Source organism: Diorhabda carinulata, chromosome 11 (assembly GCF_026250575.1).
Source record: "Diorhabda carinulata isolate Delta chromosome 11, icDioCari1.1, whole genome shotgun sequence".
Classification (NCBI taxonomy): Eukaryota; Metazoa; Arthropoda; class Insecta; order Coleoptera; family Chrysomelidae; genus Diorhabda; species Diorhabda carinulata.
Window position 1 is genome coordinate 4,609,534 of NC_079470.1, and position 21,416 is coordinate 4,630,949.

Here is a 21,416-nt window from a genome sequence, read left to right on the forward strand (position 1 = left end):
GGGGTATTTTGGACTTCACTGCCTGATATGGATGCGGTTGACCAAATTATAGGGAAATTCGCCACGTGTCATGACTTGTGACTAAATCATCGTACCAATGTTTAGTAATTGAGATCTTTTTAACCACACGAATAAAGAGAAGGCTTAAGAGGTTCAAACTTTTCGAGTTGGTGAAGAGGGATTATCAAAAATAAAATAACTTGAGATCTTTCTTCTTCTGAACATTGGAACGAAATATCTAATATAAAACACGTCAAAGGAGTACCTGACAATATTATAGTTGAAGCTTTTGAAGAACTCTTCTTCTCATTTTTTCCCCTCTCTAGGGCGTCGAAAATGCATATGTATTAATTATCCGTTTATCCTTTTCCTCCATCTTTTCCTGTCCTGTTCTAGTATCATTTGATTTATTGTCTGTTGCCTTCGTTTTCCCATATCAGTTATTTGCTCGTTTCATGTTTCTCTTGGCCTGTCCCTTCTCCTTCTTCATATAGCTCTTTCTTTCCATATTCGTTTTGTTATTCTATAGTTGCAACAGTGGAGGTTTTCCATCACGTAACTCAATCTACGATTTATCGAACACATATTTTCTATCTTCTTCTATCAACAGAAATCAAGCAACAGCATAAGATCGATTGTCTTCTCCACAAGACCAACTACAAGATATACCTCATAGTTTCTTTAAATTGACAGTAGTAATCGTAAAAAGACACAACGATATAAAATACTAGAGGAGTGTTGACGTCACATACTGCCATTGTTAGCGTAGGTTAGGTAGTTTGTGAATCGTATATGTATTTAGTGATTTTATCGTATTTTATTCGATAAATTTTGAGAGAAAATTACCTTCTGGCACAAAACACTTTTTAAATAACTTTAAAGAACACACACTACCCCACAAGCTTTAATTGGAAAGTGAACTAGAACCTAGTGTAACAATATGACGGACGTGACGTCACACTCCAGTTGTCTATTGACGTAACGCGAAAAGCTGACTGTACTAAAAGTTACAATTTGACGTAGTTTTCAATACTGTATTGTTTTTAGAGAAAACGTGTATTTATTTTCAAAACAGGGCTTTTAAGAACTGATTTGATGTTTTATTTGATATATCGATAAGTACGAATATAATGTTGGAGCAACATACCTCGTTCTTGGTCAAACATAAGACAACAATAATGTACTTACTGTTTAAATATTGATTTCACGGAAAAACAATTAACAACTTTTTTCAATACAATAAGAAAATACCGTCTTATAAACATCTCGGATTTACGTCATATAAAAGAATTCAAAATGACAAGTCTTTTTGATGTCATTGACGTCAGCTGACCAAAAAGACATCTGACAGATGTCAAATCGACGACAGCTTACTAGCTGGGAATTCAATACAATACTCTTTACCTTTAGTTAAAAGTCAGCTCCCACAATTATCTATACAGTGTGATTTTCCACCAGCTATTTATAGTGTGGTATCTGAAAATTAGCTAGAACTTTTCTGTGTTGTTTCAATTTCTAGTACTTATTTTCCTTTTTTATTTTTTTCCATGATCATGATAATATATTTACGGAAACGTGGATTTTGAAACTGTTGAGGAATCTTCTATTTAAGATCTATAGCCTATCCCAAAAAAAAGTTTGTGCGTGTAAAAATGACCCACAATCGAAAACAAACTGTAAAAAAATGAAGTTAAATTTCGCGCTCTTTCCTTGAATTATAGAAACAATATGGCCGTTTAACTAATTTCCGTTCCGCTATTGGATATAAATTATAAAAGTTTTTAGCTAATAAAATCTTAAATTAATTATATATGAACTAAAACAATACACTAAAGTTGCTGAATTAAACGTTAACATTTTATTAAAGATGAATAGTCGTTCATTTGATTTTTTCAAAACAGCCACTCAGCGTCGAGTATATAAAATTATAAAGTATATGTAGAGACCTCTTGTGTATGTAAACGAATAACGATATCGATTATTATTTGTTACAGTGCCAAATGAGCCAAAAATCGAAACGAAACTGTAAAAAAATGTGATTAAATTTCGCGCCCTTTCGTTGAATGACAGAAACAATATGGCCGTTTTCCTAATTTCCGCTCGGTTACTGAAATTGAACTATGGCTTCCGTAAAAACTCATGTTGAAGTTGCGAACTTTGAACTGAAATTTCTTTAGATTTTGATTGATAACACATATAAAGAAGGGTACCGTTGGATTCGTCATACTCTACACAGTGTACACTATCAAAAAATATATATATCTTGTTTCGCGCGGAACCCATTTTTATTGCGAACAATAGTGGGCTTATAATTTCCCATTGTTTTATCTTTTTTTCCATTTTAGAACCTTCTGATCTTTGTTAATTCATCCATTCAGTTATACTATCCACTTTTACTCGCTTCTCGTGGTAGTTATTATTTTTTCTTTCTATCTCTAGTTTATTATCTTCTACCCGCTGCTTATTTGCATTGAGTCGAATGCTATTCTCAGGTCGATGAACGTTAAGAGCAGTGCTTCTTTTTTTTCATAACTTCTTCATGTTGCTCAGTGAAATGCTATAATTATAATAATATATAAAGTGGATAGGAATAGAAGGTTTAATGGTTGATCAGCTAAATCTAAATCAACAGAATGGTATTAAATTGACTACATCTTCTAGATACATTAAATGTTTTTTTATCGTTTCCTGTACATTAATTTAATTAAAAATCAATGTTTTCAATTTTCATCTATAACAACGCCCTCTCTTCGTAAGAAGAGCAACGCAAAATTCGTAGATAGCAATCTGGGTACAGTTATCATTAGAATAATAACTTTTCCGCATTATTGTACAAATTTTCAATTCTAATTGTTTCCCACGAGACTGCCGCTCTCGCGCTTCATTTTGGTCGAATGTCCTATTATCGTGCGGTCGGCGCAGTCGTAAAACGACGCGCAACCTTCCGCGTTTCAGTTTCCAACAAAAAAAACTCTAGTAGAAAAACACGCACTGACAAGGTAAAATTTGACATGCGCCAAATAAGGTGCAGGAACTGGTGTCAGTATACAAAACTAGACAAGTAAAATTGATTGTTTTCCGGTGTTAGAAATGCATCTCAAAACTGGCATAGTTTTTTGTTAAAATTTAACTGTTTTATAAATTAGTACTCGTTGTGATATTTGTGATAATGTTAGGTTGAAGTAGTATTTGGCGCGTTTTACCATTCCCGTTGTACCTGATACTTGCTGTGTAGAAATAATAGATGGAAATTCCAAATTAGTGAAGATTTCGTATTTACATGTTTTAATAAGGTGAGTTCAACTTTCACTTATTACTTTATTTATAAACGTTTTCATTTTGCGACTAACCGATTTATGCAAGTAAATAAAAATTTGTTTACATATTGAAATTTAATTAAAGAATAAACGCTGTCAAACTATATTTTGTATTACAAAATATTTATAAAATTTAATAAGATTTTAAAATAATCTTTAAAATAAGTATTTGAAGAGTATAGGCGCGTATATGCATGCGTTGATGTACTATTGATTGACTTCATTGACTAGGTAGGTATAAGAGAGCAAATATCCTAATCAACTCCCACTTACCTGTACAGCCGGTGTATATAGATCCGCGTTTAATCCATTATTCATTTAACAGATAAATAGGCTGTTTTCCCAGATTATTATATTAATTAATAAAACTTTGATATAACCATTTATGTTATTGAAAAATATTTTTGGTTAAATAAATCATGTTTGAAAGATGATTTCTATGTAGGTCTAATTATTTATCTTCAATTTGAATTATTCACAAATGGTATGACAGACCATATTAAACAGTGTGGACAACTTTAAGATTACATTGTAAATTTGAATTGGTAATTTATAATTAAGGTCTATACAAGTAGTTTATTAGAATTAGAAAGGAAGATAATTGTGGTATTAATTATTTTAATAATAAGTGGGAATATTTTTTTACAGATATGAGAATAATGATAGTAGTAAATTGTAATAAATTTTCAAAAAATTATTATTTACAATATAGCAACTGAAATTTAAAATTTTAGTCATTATAATCCAAGTAATCTGATAAATTATAGTCCTTAGAATCTAGATACACAGGGTGATTTTTTTTTATATACTTAATAAGGAGTAAAATAAAAACAAATCGAAACAGCTCGATTTTTTATTTTAATCTATCATTTTTCAAAAGAATAATTTATGATAAAGAAACAGTTTTTTTTGAAGAATTAGAATCAAGATGTACAGGGTGATGAGTATTGCTATGCTTAAATAAGAAGTAAAATTGAAAATAACCGATTCGATTTCTTATTTTGAGTTATCATTTTTGTAAATAATAATTTATTATACAGGGTAAATCATTTACGAGAATTTTGTTTTCATACATTCGAATCTATATATAATGGATAATGGGAGATGTTTATTGATATATTTAAATAAAAAGTGTAATTAAATTTGTCATTTTTGAAAAGGATTTATGATATAGGGTGAATCACCTTCGAATAACAGTTTTTTTTTCAATAATCAATCGGAAATTTTCGAATTATGAGATAGAAACTAGTTTAAGATTTTTTATGTGCTTATATGAAATTTAAAGTATCTAGAACTTCTTAATTAATTAAATGAGATGGATTACAACTTTCATTTAATAAATTTTATAATAGATTTTTTAATATTTTTTACATTTCGGCTTAATTTCGGTATTTATAAACAAATAATTTGACATCGACAGTTGTACTCTAGCGATTTATGAAGTTATTATTGATTTAAAGTTTTATTTTCATTAAATACAAAATTAGGTTAAAATATCAAAAATATTTTGTACCAAAAATCTCTTATTTGCGAAAGAGTATTAAAATTATTTATTTACAAGAAATCTAAAGTCAATATCAATATTCACACCTTTCAAAATATGTTTCGATACTTTAACGATTTTAAATAGATTCGTTTTGTTGAACTGAAAACGCACCTTAACCGTAAATACTACAAATATTTTCGTACTACAAAACGTACGTATACTGTCAAAAATATGAAACTTTGGAAATGTTATTAAAACAGGTTACATTCGATATTTTCATTATTTTTTTTGTTATTCTCTATGGTTAATTAAATTTATTTACAATAACGTTTCACGTTTATACGTACTCACATTAAAAATATGAAAATTTATATATAAAATTCCATTCGATTTGACCTTCCTATTAACGCTCATGTTTGAACTGACTTATACAGTTAGATGCATCTTTTAAGACAATACGTTCAGGCGTTTTAAATTGCATTCGTATTCGACCAAAGTACCGTTGGGCGAGTTTCATGCATAGTACTTTCTCGAATTGTTTTCATTTGGTCTTCGATCGAACACGAAAACTTTGGTATGCATGGGCTTGCACGCAGTGCACAGGACCGGACTGGCAAAATTTCTCATACGCATACGAAAATGCCACAAAAATAGTAACATGATATACAGGGTGCGGCAGCATAACTTCCTTTTTTAAAAAGTTCGCCATTTAGTCGGTAGATGTCGTAACGGAGTGCTAGTGGTCTCGTTCGAGAGGGGGGACTATAAAGTTTTGTCCCGGCACAGTTCAGTCGCCATCATGCGTTGGAACAGTGAGGAGCGTGCGTTTGCCGTTGACGTTTACTTTTCGAGCGGATGTTCTGTGATCGCAACCCAGCGCGCCTTTCGGAATCGCTTTAATTTAGCCCCCTTGGCCCCTGTCCCGGACCGGAAATCAATTGTTACGTGGGTCACTACGTTCAGACAAACTGCAAGTGTGACAAGACGAAGAACTGGAGTCCCTCGGCCCATTAGATCACCGGAGAACATTGAGTTAGTTAGAACTTCAGTGTTGCGATCACCACGGCGTTCTGCGCGCAAACATGCGTCTGCCCTTGGACTTTCCGATCGTTCTGTGAGGAGAATACTTCATGATGATCTTCATTTTCATCCATACAAGATGGCAATTGTGCAGGAACTTTCTGAACGTGACTTCAATTCTCGGAGGAACGCGTGTGAGGTTTTTCTGGAAGTCGTTCCTGAGGACGCTATTGTTTTTTTTAGTGATGAAGCCCATTTTCATTTGTGTGGATCCGTAAACAAACAAAACATGCGCTACTGGGCTGATACCAATCCTCGACAATTGCATCAACGGCCTTTGCATTCACCTAAAGTCACAGTGTGGTGTGCAATTTACTCACGTGGAATTATTGGTCCCTGGTTCTTTGAGGAAAATGAAGTCACAGTGACAGTGAATTCGCACCGGTATGTAAACATGTTACAGGAATTTTTTTTCCCACGGCTAGATGAGTTGGACTTAGGGGACACTTGGTTCCAACAAGACGGAGCAACGGCACACACTTCAAGAACATCGATGGCTGTTTTGAGGGAACACTTCCCAGAGCGCCTTATCTCAATTAGGGGCGATTTGGAGTGGCCAGCCCGCTCTCCCGATTTGACCCCTTGTGATTATTTCCTATGGGGTTTTTTGAAATCCCGTGTGTATGTGAACCGTCCAAGGACCCTACAAGATTTGAAGACGAACATCCAGGAAGAAATTGCCAACATAACGCCTGCTATGCTGGCAAGAGTCATGACAAACGCCAGAAATCGGTTTACTCAGTGTATGGAGAATGGGGGACGTCACCTAACTGATTTGATCTTCAAAACTCAGTAAAACAAAACTTTATGTATGTGCCTGTATTATAAAAAACGAATAAAAATTTTTTGATTCATACAATAAGTTTTATTAACTTTTGAAAAAAGGAAGTTATGCTGCCGCACCCTGTACAATGTGTTTGATTATAATATAATATAACGGTCGACGTGACGTATGGGTTTTATTAATAATGGCGGGGTAGGCCATATTGATTTTGTTGATAAGCGAACAAGTGACATAAGAGTATTGGCATAAAGTTAAATAAATTTTTACTCAGGCGAAGGTTCCCGGAATTTTAATAATTGTTTGCAAAATAAACGATCGAAAATATAAATTATTACTAGGTTTGGAAATAATATTGGATTTATCCGGAGATTTTTATTTGTCGGTGTGCTACTAAAAATGTTTCTAAATAGATTTATATATGTTTTCCATGTATTTTTTCACGTAGAATACGATGGAGTTGTTAGTTTTAAGATAAAATCTACATTATAAGCGCTGGGAGTGAAATACATAATATGTGTGAGGCTTGGATAGGTGAAAACCGACAATTTCGTTGCGGGGCCGTATTTTCCGAACGGGGCTTTTTGCTTAACTGCCTTTTGGCAAAAAGTTAGGTCAGGGGTTTCCGAAAAACATATCCAAAATTCGCGCAAATTAAGTGTGGGGTTTTTGAAAAATCGATGTTTGCAAAAAAGCAATTTTTTAGTTTTTTAGGATTTCTCGGAAAATTTTTGATTCAAAGTTAATTTTGAGAACACCAGTTTAAAGTAGAGTAAATAACGCACATTTAAAAAAAAATTGGTCCCGATAGGTCAGTTTGGGTGACAATGGAGGTCGTTTGAAATGAGTGTACCACTTAAGTAGCGTGATCACAACGTAGACTTCCACATGGCGTAACAGGGCTCAAAAAACGTTTCGGAAAAATGAAAGTGGCCATGTTTCTTCAAACTGAATGGGTGAATCCGTCTAGAATGGGCCGTATGTGTATACCGACTTCTCTAGGTAGAAATTTTTCAACGAAATCTATTGGCGTTTTGCTTATATCCACTATTTTACATGCCAGACATTTTCAGTTAATGAATTCTTCTAGAAGAAACCGCTGACCATATTATAATGTAATACGGACCTGTTAATGAAAAAAGCGCCATCCTCTATGCATTATTTAAATTTGGTTACGCTCGTTTCCCATTGTGTTTGTAATGCTTTGCTTCATTGTTAATTTACCTAAAAGATTTTATGAATAAATAATAAAAACGGGTCTTGCACCTTTCTTATAACATAAGGTGTAGATTTTTTTTTGTCGATAAAATTAAGATTGTTTGGTATATTCCGCTATACAGGGCGTAATGCGAAAAGTAACCTGGCTCTTGGGAATTTAGTCGATATGGAGCGGACCGCGCGTTGTGAGTGCCTGGTTCTTAACAAAAACGGTAATTCGTCGACTGTACCACATAAAAAATTCTACAATACTGATATTGAATAATCAATCGACGTCGATAACTTAGACAGTATCGGTCTGTTCGTGACGAGCCTGACGGAATCGTGCTGTTGCTTTAAACATCATTATCTCGTATTGTACATAAATATTTGGGGCTACACTTTTCAAAATTCAGTACAAGAGCTGAAGCCTCGGGATGCTGGTCAGAGGCTTGACTTCTTGATTGAGCGCTTTCTAACATTTACCGACATCTTGTTTACGGATGAAGCTGATTTTCACCTTAATGGACACGTCAACAAGCAAAATTGCTGCAACCAACTCATCCAAAACACAAACATCAGAAATCCTAAAGTGTCCGTATGAGTTCAGAGCGTTATGTGGAGATGTTATAAAACATCTTCGTGTCCGAACTACCAAACCGAAGAACATGGTTCCAGCAAAACTGGGCAACGTCACACACGTCCAATAGTTGTTCGATACGAGTTCGTGAATTTTTTCCTGAACTGACCGCCTTGCAGTCCCCCCGATTAAATACATATGGACTTTTTTCTGTGTCCAATCTAACGTTTGCGCTGCCCTGGCACAATTAAAACGCCGAGCCGAGCCGTCATATAGTATATCGTATATCTGCAAAGAATATGCGATGTTTATCTCACCTAAGGAAATTCTCTTCAAAAATTACGTGAAACTATACGGAAAAATGTATCATAAGATAATAAAAGCTGCCAAAGATATTTATTATAATCGGAGATTCCCCCAATTCTCGTAATGTTTCTAAAGAAACTTGGTTAATTGTGAATGATCTAAGAAATCGAGAATAATCTCTACTTCACTCAATAATTACTTCTTCGGAAGATTAAAAATGCTGACTCTTCCTTCCTTTTTAATCTTTGAATCCGTTTGCCTAATTCGTAAACACGCTTCTCGAATTTCAGAAAGGTCGTTGCACGGATATCCACTTAAAAACGCGGAGCACGACATTTATTTACCTACTACACGTCCAGAATTAGTTGAAGGCTCAATACTTTACAATGCCAAAAAATGCACAATCATTTGCCAATTTATATCAAATTGATATCATAATTTCTCGCATTCCGCAATAATTTGAGGTTATATTTCCTTCTACTCTATAATTTAATTTCGGGCAAGGTGCATACTGGTTTAATTTTTGCTATGAATGTTATTTTTATGTTTATTTTTCAGTTTTTACAATTTTTTGACATTAAAACATTCTCTCTTACGTGTAGAAGAAAATGGGTTTCTATTTAACGTTTATAAAATACATTGTAACAAAAAATTTTGTCCCGGGGCTACTAGCGCTTGAGAATATTTTCATGTTAATGAATGGAAATTTCGTTTAGGTAGCTGGCGGCGACATGTTTCGTACAACAGATCATGGAAATTAGCAGGTGATCTGTTTACAACACGGCAAAGTTTATGTTCAATGTGTGCAAGTTCCAAAAACATGAATATATAAAAAATTACAGGAAACCTAAGGAAAAAAGTTATGAAAATGAAACAAGTTGTAATTTCCCGATAAATATTCGATTCAAGTAGCACACTCGCGGTCAAAAGTCTCTATCAATAAATCTGTTCTTTTCCGGATTTATTTGAAATTATCTCTTCCCCAACCCTAATAACGACTTCCAATCGCTTTTTCGTGGATCGAAAATAAGATTTTTTACACGATCTTCTTGTTTGATACTATCCCATTCTTCGTTGAGCGCCGTTTTGAGGTCCGATTTCCTCGCCAATGCAGAATCTCCAGTCCAAACTTTTCTCTTAAGTCCAATCATAAATGCTCCATAGGATTCAAGTCCGTGCTACGCGCTGGACAATTCATAGCGAAAATTTGCCGTACGAAATCTGTAGTATGAGGACCAAGGATTGAATTATCGCTGGTGAAACTACCGCAGTGATCTTCTAAAATGGGCCGATACAGTACCAGTTTCAATAAAAACTTGGTATTTGCTTCCGTACAAATGCCCGTCATATCTTTCCAGGAACCTTCTCCGCGAATCTTTCTTCAGATCTTATGTAGACACGTCCTCTTCTGTCGTTACAGTGGAGACATACTTTGTTGAGAAAAGAGCGGAGCTCCTCAGTACAATTAACGTGCTCTCTGGCAAATTGTAGACGGGTTTCTCGGTGGGCTGAAGTTAATTTTGGATCAAGGTTAGCTGCTTCAGGTCTTTTTCGAAACCTCACAGCCACTCCTTATGTTTCTCTGAGCTCTTATTGGACTTGAACACCAATGAGGATTCGATGTCTTAGATCTTTGGATCCATTAATCTGAGCTGCTATCTCTAGACCGTCCATAACGTTTTCTATCGCAAAAACTCCTGGTAGATCATTTTTTTTTCACGTTGTAGTCCTAGAATGTAAATTTTTGTACGAATTTCAATCAATAGTTCCTTGGTTTTACCCATTTTAATACTTACAAGTCTGAATTTGCGAGAATTAGAATTAGAATTAGCTTATTAAGTGAAGTAGGCGCTGACTGAGAATGTAATTCTTCTTTTTAAAGTTGGGAAGTCCTCAGCTGCCACGACTGTTCGGCCTGTTTTTTAGTTTTCACTGCTTGGAAATATAAACACTTTGTCTTGCACTGAGAATGGACCCTAAGCTCTGTTCGTAGTCTTCAGAGAACTGTGGAGAAAGTAAATATTGGAGTGAATTAAGGGGCAGTTATACAAAATGTAGCACAGTAGTTGGAGCGTATTTTTGATTGTTATTATTGATTATTTCTCGTAATTTGGCAGTTGTCAAACGTATCAAGTTTCTGTTAGAAGTTTAGTTTCAAGTATGGAAAATTTGAAAAGAAATTACGCATAATTATTACCAAGATATATGATCAAAATGAAGATCTGAATAAATGGTTGATAATTAGAAAGGATCAGGTTGAAAAGCGAGAATGGATTCCAAAAGAGAAGAGAGAAGCTTTGGTTGAAACGGTTCACGGACTACTGGGAGTCAATTTGCGAAAATTGTACAGAAAATTCAAAAATTGAAATTAATAAAAATTAAGTGAATTCAGAAGTTTATTCCAATAAACACAAACATATCAATTCGAAGGTGTTGGTGTGGTTGCTGGTATCTTCTCGTGGTCGTTCTTCAAGATACATTTGTCTTCCTGGAAATTCTCTAACTGCCAAAATATTTGGAAAAGAGTGTGTGAGATCTAGATTAATGCAGTTCATAAAGGAAATTTCGTGTTTTGACCAGATATGACAATTGCTCATTATGCAAAGGACGTGGTGGAAGTTTCTGTACAGTTGAATGTCTAGATGTTCCTCGTGTGCCTCAACTGAGGCCAATTGAACGTTTTTGGCGAAATTTTTTTGCGAAACAAAACTACAATCATAAACACCTTCATGTTATTGGGTGGGCGAAACCCTTAGACCGCTAGAGTAACTGGAGACTCTATTTTTTTAGTATTCTATCATTGGAAATTGTTCTTTAGAAGATAGGGGACGTCGTAGAGTTAAAAAGCGTCTGAGGAAGATTCATTGAAAATGGAAAACAACTATACGGGGTCTGGCCTATTGAATAACGAGTCTGCGCGCCTAGAGGGCACCTTAGACGGATGGGGTGAAAAGTAAAAAACGAGTAATGCGTTGGGTTTCTAGATATCTTGTCTATGCACGACTCAAAACACGTTTCCCTAACTATTATAGTATTTGTGCAGTAGCGGTTTGAAACGTATCAATCTCGAATTTTTCGTTAAATTAAAAAATAACTCCGACTGAGTGCTATAAATTGTTGCAAGAGGCCTACGGGGACCATTCTCTATCTAGTGGTGTAAGCGCTTTAGAGAGAGGACTGAAGATGACCAGCGCCCAAGTCACCATTACCATTTCAATTCCGGAAACCAAGTGACCAAAGGCAACCAAATTGTGCGTGCAGATCGTCGAATGAGGATCTGGATGATTGCAGAGGCTGTAAACGCCGATAAAGAAACTTTTAGAGGAATTACACATGACAAAAGTCTGTGCGAAGCTGGTGCCAAAAAATCTGATTCCTGACCAAAAGCTCTTGCGTCAACGGGTCTGCTCAGATTTCCTTGATAGGTTAGAAAAAGATCTGCTTTGAAAGGAACCCGATTTGAATCGATAAAAGCGGTGAAGCAAAAAACTGCAGAGCTCCTAAAGGCCCCTAACCAATGAAGACTTCCAGCACTGCTTCGATCAAAGGAACAATGAAAGGTTTTTAGATTTTGAAAAATCAAAATGCATCATGATGATTAAAATCTCTATTTTCTACTTGGGTGAGTTAACACAATTTTCGAAAATCTCGCGAGATGAAGAAGTTTGAGCATTCAAACCCATTTTATAACAGAAATTTTGAGGTTAGGAAAACATCGAAACTTATTTATACAGAATCCACATTTTTTGTCCTGTATTTTGTGTTGGAATCCTCAATTCAAAATGTTTTATAGTACACGAACGGGTTCGTGTACTAAAAATTTCAAGTTTTTTGAAAAAATACCTGGGATACTTTTTTGTACTCATAGTTTTCGCTTTAAACAAGCCCGACAGACATTCTTGAGGTTTCGGAGAGTGCCGATTAAATTTGAGTTATGACCTACATTATCATTCGATGAATAACCTCAATCTATTTGTAGATGCGTTTTCCTTTTTTTCTATTTATAAATGAAGTATTTTGTTTTTCTGTTAGGTTAGGTGTTATGTTTTCTTTTTTTCAACGCCTCAACACGTTTTGTCCTAATGATCTTTAAGGATCGCCTTTAATATTAACAAGGAAACTAAATATCCTTTGTTACATTTTCTTGAAGTCCCGATCCTGTTTAAAACTCGGATGTCGGTAGCCGGTCTGGGGGCAAAGAGAAAGACGAAATCAGAACAACAGAGATACGTATACTAAAGAGCGGTGACGGCGGCGGAAAGCCGGCCTCGTTGTCAGGGACATTGAAGGTTGCGGCGGCGATGGCCTACATGCGGATAGGGTGCGGGGGTGTTGTCAGGGTTGCAAAGCCGAGTGCAAGGTGTCTGCGCGACGACTCGACGCCGCCGACCGCCCCCCGTTCGCCACCGACCCGTTTTCGGTACTGCCGCCTCATGCTGTTGCCGTTGTCGGCCCGTCCGTCTGCCTACGCTCTCTTACTTTCCTTTTCGACAAGGGCCAAGGCTATTCGGGTCTACACTATATCGTGAAATTTGATGTTGATGACGCCGAAATGCGACGTTATCTTTAATACATATACGAGGATAGTCTCAAAAATGTTCTAGCCTAACAAAGAATCTAATAGAAATATTTTTTCTACAATCAATTTGATTTTTCAATGTTGCTTATTTCAAAGTATATACACCTTTTCCACTCCGTTGTACAAAGCAATACAATTCCCTTGTTAGGATACTTACTTAATCGCAACCTATGCGGCGACCACTACAAGTGCCGTTGCATTCAAAAATGCATAATAGACGTACACTTTCATTCACGACATTTTCCATCCTTCGACTGAATTCCTCGAAGAACTTTCTCAATAAAGCAATCATTCTTCGACCGATACCTAATCCAGAGAATTTGTAGTTACCTCCCTTTTATAACCCTCTTAGTAACCTGGTGCTACGTTTCAGGAAAAACCAACGCTACTACATCCCACTACCTTAACAACACGGTTTCATGACGAATCGAGCGTCATCCTCCGCAGAGAAGTCTATCGACTGTAGTTGATTATCGACGAGTTGTTGTTCCGGAGTGTGAGCAGCTGCTGGTACCAGTTGACTTCGTAGGTAGATAGTCACCCTTTTACCGCTTGGTGATGTCTCGTTCAGCGCGTAAACCAGTTTTAATCGGCGCATCATTCTCTGCAGGAAGTCTATCGACTGTAGTTGATTATCGACGAGTTGTTGTTCCGGATTTTGAGCGGCTGCTGGTACCAGTTGACTTTGTAGGTAGATAGTCACCCTTTTACCGCTTGGTGATGTCTCGTTCAGCGCGTAAACCAGTTTTAATCGGTGCGTCATTCTCTGCAGGAAGTCTATCGACTGTAGTTGATTATCGACGAGTTGTTGTTCCGGAGTTTGAGCTGCTGCTGGTACCAGTTGACTTCGTAGGTAGATAGTCACGCTTTTACCGCTTGGTGATGTCTCGTTCAGCGCGTAAACCAGTTTTAATCGGTGCGTCATTCTCTGCAGGAAGTCTATCGACTGTAGTTGATTATCGACGAGTTGTTGTTCCGGAGTGTGAGCGGCTGCTGGTACCAGTTGACTTCGTAGGTAGATAGTCACGCTTATACCGCTTGGTGATGTCTCGTTCAGCGCGTAAACCAGTTTTAATCGGCGCGTCATTCTCTTCAGGAAGTCTATCGACTGTAGTTGATTATCGACGAGTTGTTGTTTCAGATTTTGAGCTGCTGCTGGTACCAGTTGACTTCGTAGGTAGATAGTCACCCTTTTACCGCTTGGTGATGTCTCGTTCAGCGCGTAAACCAGTTTTAATCGGCGCATCATTCTCTGCAGGAAGTCTATCGACTGTAGTTGATTATCGACGAGTTGTTGTTCCGGATTTTGAGCGGCTGCTGGTACCAGTTGACTTTGTAGGTAGATAGTCACCCTTTTACCGCTTGGTGATGTCTCGTTCAGCGCGTAAACCAGTTTTAATCGGTGCGTCATTCTCTGCAGGAAGTCTATCGACTGTAGTTGATTATCGACGAGTTGTTGTTCCGGAGTTTGAGCTGCTGCTGGTACCAGTTGACTTCGTAGGTAGATAGTCACGCTTTTACCGCTTAGTGATGTCTCGTTCAGCGCGTAAACCAGTTTTAATCGGTGCGTCATTCTCTGCAGGAAGTCTATCGACTGTAGTTGATTATCGACGAGTTGTTGTTCCGGAGTGTGAGCGGCTGCTGGTACCAGTTGACTTCGTAGGTAGATAGTCACGCTTATACCGCTTGGTGATGTCTCGTTCAGCGCGTAAACCAGTTTTAATCGGCGCGTCATTCTCTTCAGGAAGTCTATCGACTGTAGTTGATTATCGACGAGTTGTTGTTCCGGAGTGTGAGCAGCTGCTGGTACCAGTTGACTTCGTAGGTAGATAGTCACGCTTTTACCGCTTGGTGATGTCTCGTTCAGCGCGTAAACCAGTTTTAATCGGTGCGTCATTCTCTGCAGGAAGTCTATCGACTGTAGTTGATTATCGACGAGTTGTTGTTCCGGAGTGTGAGCGGCTGCTGGTACCAGTTGACTTCGTAGGTAGATAGTCACGCTTTTACCGCTTGGTGATGTCTCGTTCAGCGCGTAAACCAGTTTTAATCGGTGCGTCATTCTCTGCAGGAAGTCTATCGACTGTAGTTGATTATCGACGAGTTGTTGTTCCGGAGTGTGAGCGGCTGCTGGTACCAGTTGACTTCGTAGGTAGATAGTCACGCTTATACCGCTTGGTGATGTCTCGTTCAGCGCGTAAACCAGTTTTAATCGGTGCGTCATTCTCTGCAGGAAGTCTATCGACTGTAGTTGATTATCGACGAGTTGTTGTTCCGGAGTTTGAGCTGCTGCTGGTACCACTTGACTTCGTAGGTAGATAGTCACGCTTTTACCGCTTGGTGATGTCTCGTTCAGCGCGTAAATCAGTTTTAATCGGTGCGTCATTCTCTGCAGGAAGTCTATCGACTGTAGTTGATTATCGACGAGTTGTTGTTCCGGAGTTTGAGCTGCTGCTGGTACCAGTTGACTTCGTAGGTAGATAGTCACGCTTTTACCGCTTGGTGATGTCTCGTTCAGCGCGTAAACCAGTTTTAATCGGTGCGTCATTCTCTGCAGGAAGTCTATCGACTGTAGTTGATTATCGACGAGTTGTTGTTTCAGATTTTGAGCTGCTGCTGGTACCAGTTGACTTCGTAGGTAGATAGTCACCCTTTTACCGCTTGGTGATGTCTCGTTCAGCGCGTAAACCAGTTTTAATCGGTGCGTCATTCTCCGCAGAGAAGTCTATCGACTGTAGTTGATTATCGACGAGTTGTTGTTCCGGAGTGTGAGCGGCTGCTGGTACCAGTTGACTTCGTAGGTAGATAGTCACGCTTTTACCGCTTGGTGATGTCTCGTTCAGCGCGTAAACCAGTTTTAATCGGTGCGTCATTCTCTGCAAGAAGTCTATCGACTGTAGTTGATTATCGACGAGTTGTTGTTTCAGATTTTGAGCTGCTGCTGGTACCAGTTGACTTTGTAGGTAGATAGTCACCCTTTTACCGCTTGGTGATGTCTCGTTCAGCGCGTAAACCAGTTTTAATCGGTGCGTCATTCTCTGCAGGAAGTCTATCGACTGTAGTTGATTATCGACGAGTTGTTGTTTCAGATTTTGAGCTGCTGCTGGTACCAGTTGACTTTGTAGGTAGATAGTCACCCTTTTACCGCTTGGTGATGTCTCGTTCAGCGCGTAAACCAGTTTTAATCGGTGCGTCATTCTCTGCAGGAAGTCTATCGACTGTAGTTGATTATCGACGAGTTGTTGTTCCGGATTTTGAGCGGCTGCTGGTACCAGTTGACGTTGTAGGTAGATAGTCACCCTTTTACCGCTTGGTGATGTCTCGTTCAGCGCGTAAACCAGTTTCTGAGCTTCTGCAGCTTTAATAAAATTTTCGTCCGACAATGGATTCGAACCTCCAATTTCCATGTTGGGAATTGAGCACTTCGAAAACCTTATCAACTACACCGCTGCGGCTCGATACAAGTTTCGACGAGATGTAGGTATATAAGCAGCAAAGTCGTATAGCTGATTTAAACCTTCTTAGTGTAATCTGTAATTGGGGTTGAGTCTACAGTTTGTTTATTTAATAACGACCCCTCGTATAATAATTATTTCTTTTCTGCGATTGGTATTTGAAATATACCGTTGCATAGGAGGAATCATTAATAATAGCGATCAATTTGTGTGGTCGACGTAACGGTTTTGAATTTACAAGAATTTTTTTTGTGTTTGAAATTTCTATTTTGCGGACACCGAAATCCATCAAACTGAAAAGAATTTCACTTCGCATATATAATTCGATGGGTTTATTAATTAGACGTATAAAGTTTGCATAACTAATTCTCATTCTATACAAAATAAAATTTTAATTTACTCAAAATTTGACACGATTTTTTGCGTATCTCATTAACAAAAATTTCTCGATGTGATCCCATTACTCATGGAAAATAAGCTGCCAGAGGCGGCTCGTGGTGAATAAATCAGATACAAACACAGGACGACAAGAAGCCAGGGAAACAAAAAGGAAGGTGTCCAAAGAAATTATTAGACCAATTCTCACATAGGGCCGTGTCCAAACCATCTAAGCCTTTGGATCTTGATCACTGTCACTATAAAACCTTCTTACATCTCGTTATCGACCTCGTGGTTCATTAACCCTTTTTCGTTATCCTCCATCATCTTCTTTCTTCTCCGACAGGGACATCGTTTCAGGTCCATATGTAATTCCTGTTCCTGTATATTTTCACATTTTCAAATTTGCGTTCGTAGTTACTTCTTAGAAACTTAACATAACTCCAGTACGCTCTATTTGCTGCTTTGATTCTCTCCGTCAGTTTTATGGTTCTATTATTTGCCTCGCTTATGATCTTCTTCTCTTAGTTACGAGCGTGTACTTTGTTTTTTGAAAATTCACCTTCAACCACATTTCGTCACCTTTTTCCATCAACTGAACTGTAAGATTTTCTATTATCTTGACATTACCAAAAGCCTGTTACTAATTTTTTGAAAATTACGTTTGTTGCAAATATTCAAATAAAATAAATTGACTGTTTGAAATTTAGAAGGAAATTTCTCGGTTTCCTCGTATTTTAGCTCTAGAAAATCGGAAAAGCATCCGATTTCGAGGAATTTTTTTTCAAATTTTCGTTTTTACGGCGGATTTATGAAAAAAATTTGGAAATAAAAACTTATATTGGTTAGGTTAGGTTAGGTTAGGTTAAGTTAAGTTAGGTTAAGTTAGGTTAGGTTAGGTTAGGTTAAGTTAGGTTAGGTTAAGTTAGGTTAGATTAAGTTAGGTTAGGTTAAGTTAGGTTAGGGGGTGGTGTGCTAAAAATTCACATTTGTTCTGAATTTTTAGGGATTATAAGAATGATTTTGTTCATATTTAACTTTAATGATTAATTAATAAAAAAGGTACTAACGATTATATGTAAGAAAAAGTCAATTTTAAGAGAAATTTTTATTATTTTCAATTATAAAAACATGATAAAACAATATTTTTGCATAATTTTATTATTTGGAAAAAACTTATGAAGAATTATACGTGAATGAAGGCATTTTCTTGAACATTTAAAGCCCTGAAACCAATATAAGTTTTCATTTTTTTTATTCCCATAATTTTTCTGGTAAATCTGTCGTAAAAAAGAAGATTTAAAAAAAATCTTTGAAATCGGATGATTTGTCGATTTTCTATAGCCAAAAAACGAAGGGCCGTGAAAGTATAAAATTACCGGACATTTTGAGAATCACCCAACGCGTTCGCCAAATTTTAAATTAACTCTATATTGCCGGCTTTAATCGTAAACCACTTTTTTTCCTACATCAACATTTTGATACCATTAAATAAATTAAATTAAATAATAAATAATAAATTAAATAATAAAAAAATAAATTAAATAAATAAATTCTGAACGCATCTAACAAAAAAACTCAAAAAAATCCGTCGAAAGTCTGAATTCCAGACCGCCATTTTGTTTAAAGCAATCCGTATTTTTTATTTGGACTGTATTTTTTAAAATTATTTTGTATAAATTTGATACTTGGTAACCATCTAACTTCTTTATTAAAAAAAAACAGTCATCACTAATTTTTTTCATCGTCAAGTTTTTTGTGTCCACTGTAAAATTTAGTGCTTTGGAGATTTACCTCTTAAGCCGACTATACACTAATGTAGGTACATTAGTACAGTATTGTCATTTTTAGTCGAATTTTTCAAGGAAAAATTAGACTATTACGGTTGGCATGACTAGAAGAAAAATGGGGGGCGCATCATTTTCCCCATGTTTTAAGACCTCCTGAACACGATTATGATGGTTTTTCGAATGTCCGTCGTTTATATATATATATTTATATATCTGTTTAAGCTACAATTCTTATTTTCGTCTCTCGAACAATTGCTATGGGTCCGTTTTGGTTCAAAATTAGCATACATGTTTTTTTTGGCGGCGGATTGATGTTATTAGAGTTTGATTGAAAACAAATGAATATTTCGAGGGGTCGCAGTGCAAAAAAAGTGGTTTTTGACCTTTGCTCACCTCTGCAGGTCAAACGAAAAGCGACTGAAAAATGAAATTTCACATGTAGGTTCAATTAGTTGCGAGATGATTTCCTGTCTAAGGTCGAAACTTTCCATCTCCACCCCTCTCCATTTTATGGTCATTTTTGTTATATTTTCTTATTTTTTGGCCAGAAAAAGTTTAACTAGAGGGTTCGAACTTCGCATGCAAGTAGGGGTGATGTTGAAGAATTGTCTTTCTCAAATTCAAAGTTTTCTTCTTCAGTTCTTCTAGCACAAAACGCCCGAAATCATTTTGATCGTTGTAATTGTTGAACTGGGTGCTAGGGTGATTTTTTTTACTTCCCATTTTCGAAATTTCTTGTCATTATGACAATTTTTTCTTTGTTGTCAATTGGAATTGAACAAGTTATTGAGGAATAGCAAATTTTCCATATAAAGAAATAAGATTGAGAATTGATATCATTTCCAAGAAATTCATTTTATGGAAAGATTTGTTTGTGTATTAGTTAAATTCTTCATTCGACGAAAAATTCGACTATCGTGATGGAGCTCTGCTGCTCACGGCTTTTAATATTATCACAGACTGATCTAAATTCTAAAATTTTAATAAATGCACTTGAGTTAATACAAGTTTTCAGGTTTTTGTTGATTTTTTTAACCATAAAATGTACAAAATAATAGAAAAAGGTTTGGATAGCCGTATCACGAGTAGCTATTCGCCAATAAAAGTTTTGTTTCACTTTAATTTCAAAAATTTCTTCTCGCCAAATTTCACCGAAAATGCGATTTTAGGTTTTTCTATATAGGAAGATGGCGGCAGTTTCTTGAAAAATATCACACTCTATCAGAAAATACACAATTTATACAGCGAATCTTTCGAGTTTGAAGACTCCACGTTGTTTGGTATTTATTTGGTAGCCATAGAGGATGTTTACATTGAATTTGTAACCATGGAAAAAATTGAATATCGTTATGTGATTCAATACTTTTATTTGAGAGGCCTTAGCCTAATCAATTTGAAAGCTAACAGACATGGTGGGCATTTCAGAAAGTGCAGTACATCGCATATTAACTGAAAAGTTGGACATGGGAAACCTTTGAGTAAGATGGGTGTCGCGTTTACTCATAATGGAACAAAAACAGCGTCGCGAAAGTGTTTCCATCAAGTGTTTGGCACTGTTTCAGAGAAATAAAGTAAAAGAACGATCAAAACAATGGACTGAAAAGGGAGAACCTGCTACAAAGAAAGCAAAAACCGTTCCATCTGCAGGACAGGTCATGGCGTCGGTTTTTTGGGATGCGTCTGGGATAATTTTCATTAAAATAGAGAGACTATCAACGGCAAGTATTTTGCGCACGTAATGCAATGTTTAAATGAAGAAATTAAGCAAAAACGGCCGCATTTGGCTAAGAAGAAAATGTTGTTTCAACAAGACAATGCACCAGCTCACACATCCGTTATAGCAATGGCCCAAAGGATTGAATTAAAGTTCGAATTGCTACCTGATGCACTCTTTTCGCTAGATTTAGCCTTTTCGGATTATTTTCTGTTCCCAGACTTGAAAAAAGGGCTCGATGGTGAAATATTTTTCAAGTTAATGGCTGTTTTGGGGAGCCTGACCCTTACAAAAATGGTATGGAACTTATTGAACATCGCTGAGAAAAGTTTTGTATTCTTAACATTTTAGTTTAGTTGCAAGGAGCACGGTGCAGTATGCAATGGTTTGTTCTTCGACATATGAGGCCGTTTTACCTTAATTTTTGCATTCGAAGGTTCCAACAACTTTATGTAGTATTCGCCATTTTGGAGATAGTCGATGAACAATATTCCATGTACATCCCATAATACTAAAGCCTAAACTTTCCCAGCTGGCTGTTGTACCTTCGGAGTGGTTCACTAGCTGCGGTTTACTCAGATGATGTTCGTTTTGATTCAGGAGTGAAGTGATGGATCCATTTTTCATCCCTTGTCATATCGACGCAAAAAATCTGATTTATTACGTGTACACATGGCCAAAAATTGTTCTGAATCATCAACATGTTGTTTTTGATCGATTGTGAGTAAACACGGCATTCATTTTGAAAAAGCTTTC

The 21,416-nt window shown here is 36.6% G+C and overlaps 1 protein-coding gene across 1 annotated transcript in view; it reads left to right on the forward strand.

Annotated features, from left to right (window-relative positions):
- The first annotated feature begins 3,054 nt into the window (after positions 1–3,054).
- Positions 3,055–21,416, forward strand: part of LOC130899213 (zinc finger protein chinmo-like) — a 125,780-nt gene continuing 107,418 nt past the window's right edge. The window contains exon 1 of the mRNA XM_057808964.1: positions 3,055–3,293. The gene's annotated coding sequence lies outside the window, so the exon portion shown is untranslated. The remainder of the gene's footprint in view (positions 3,294–21,416) is intronic.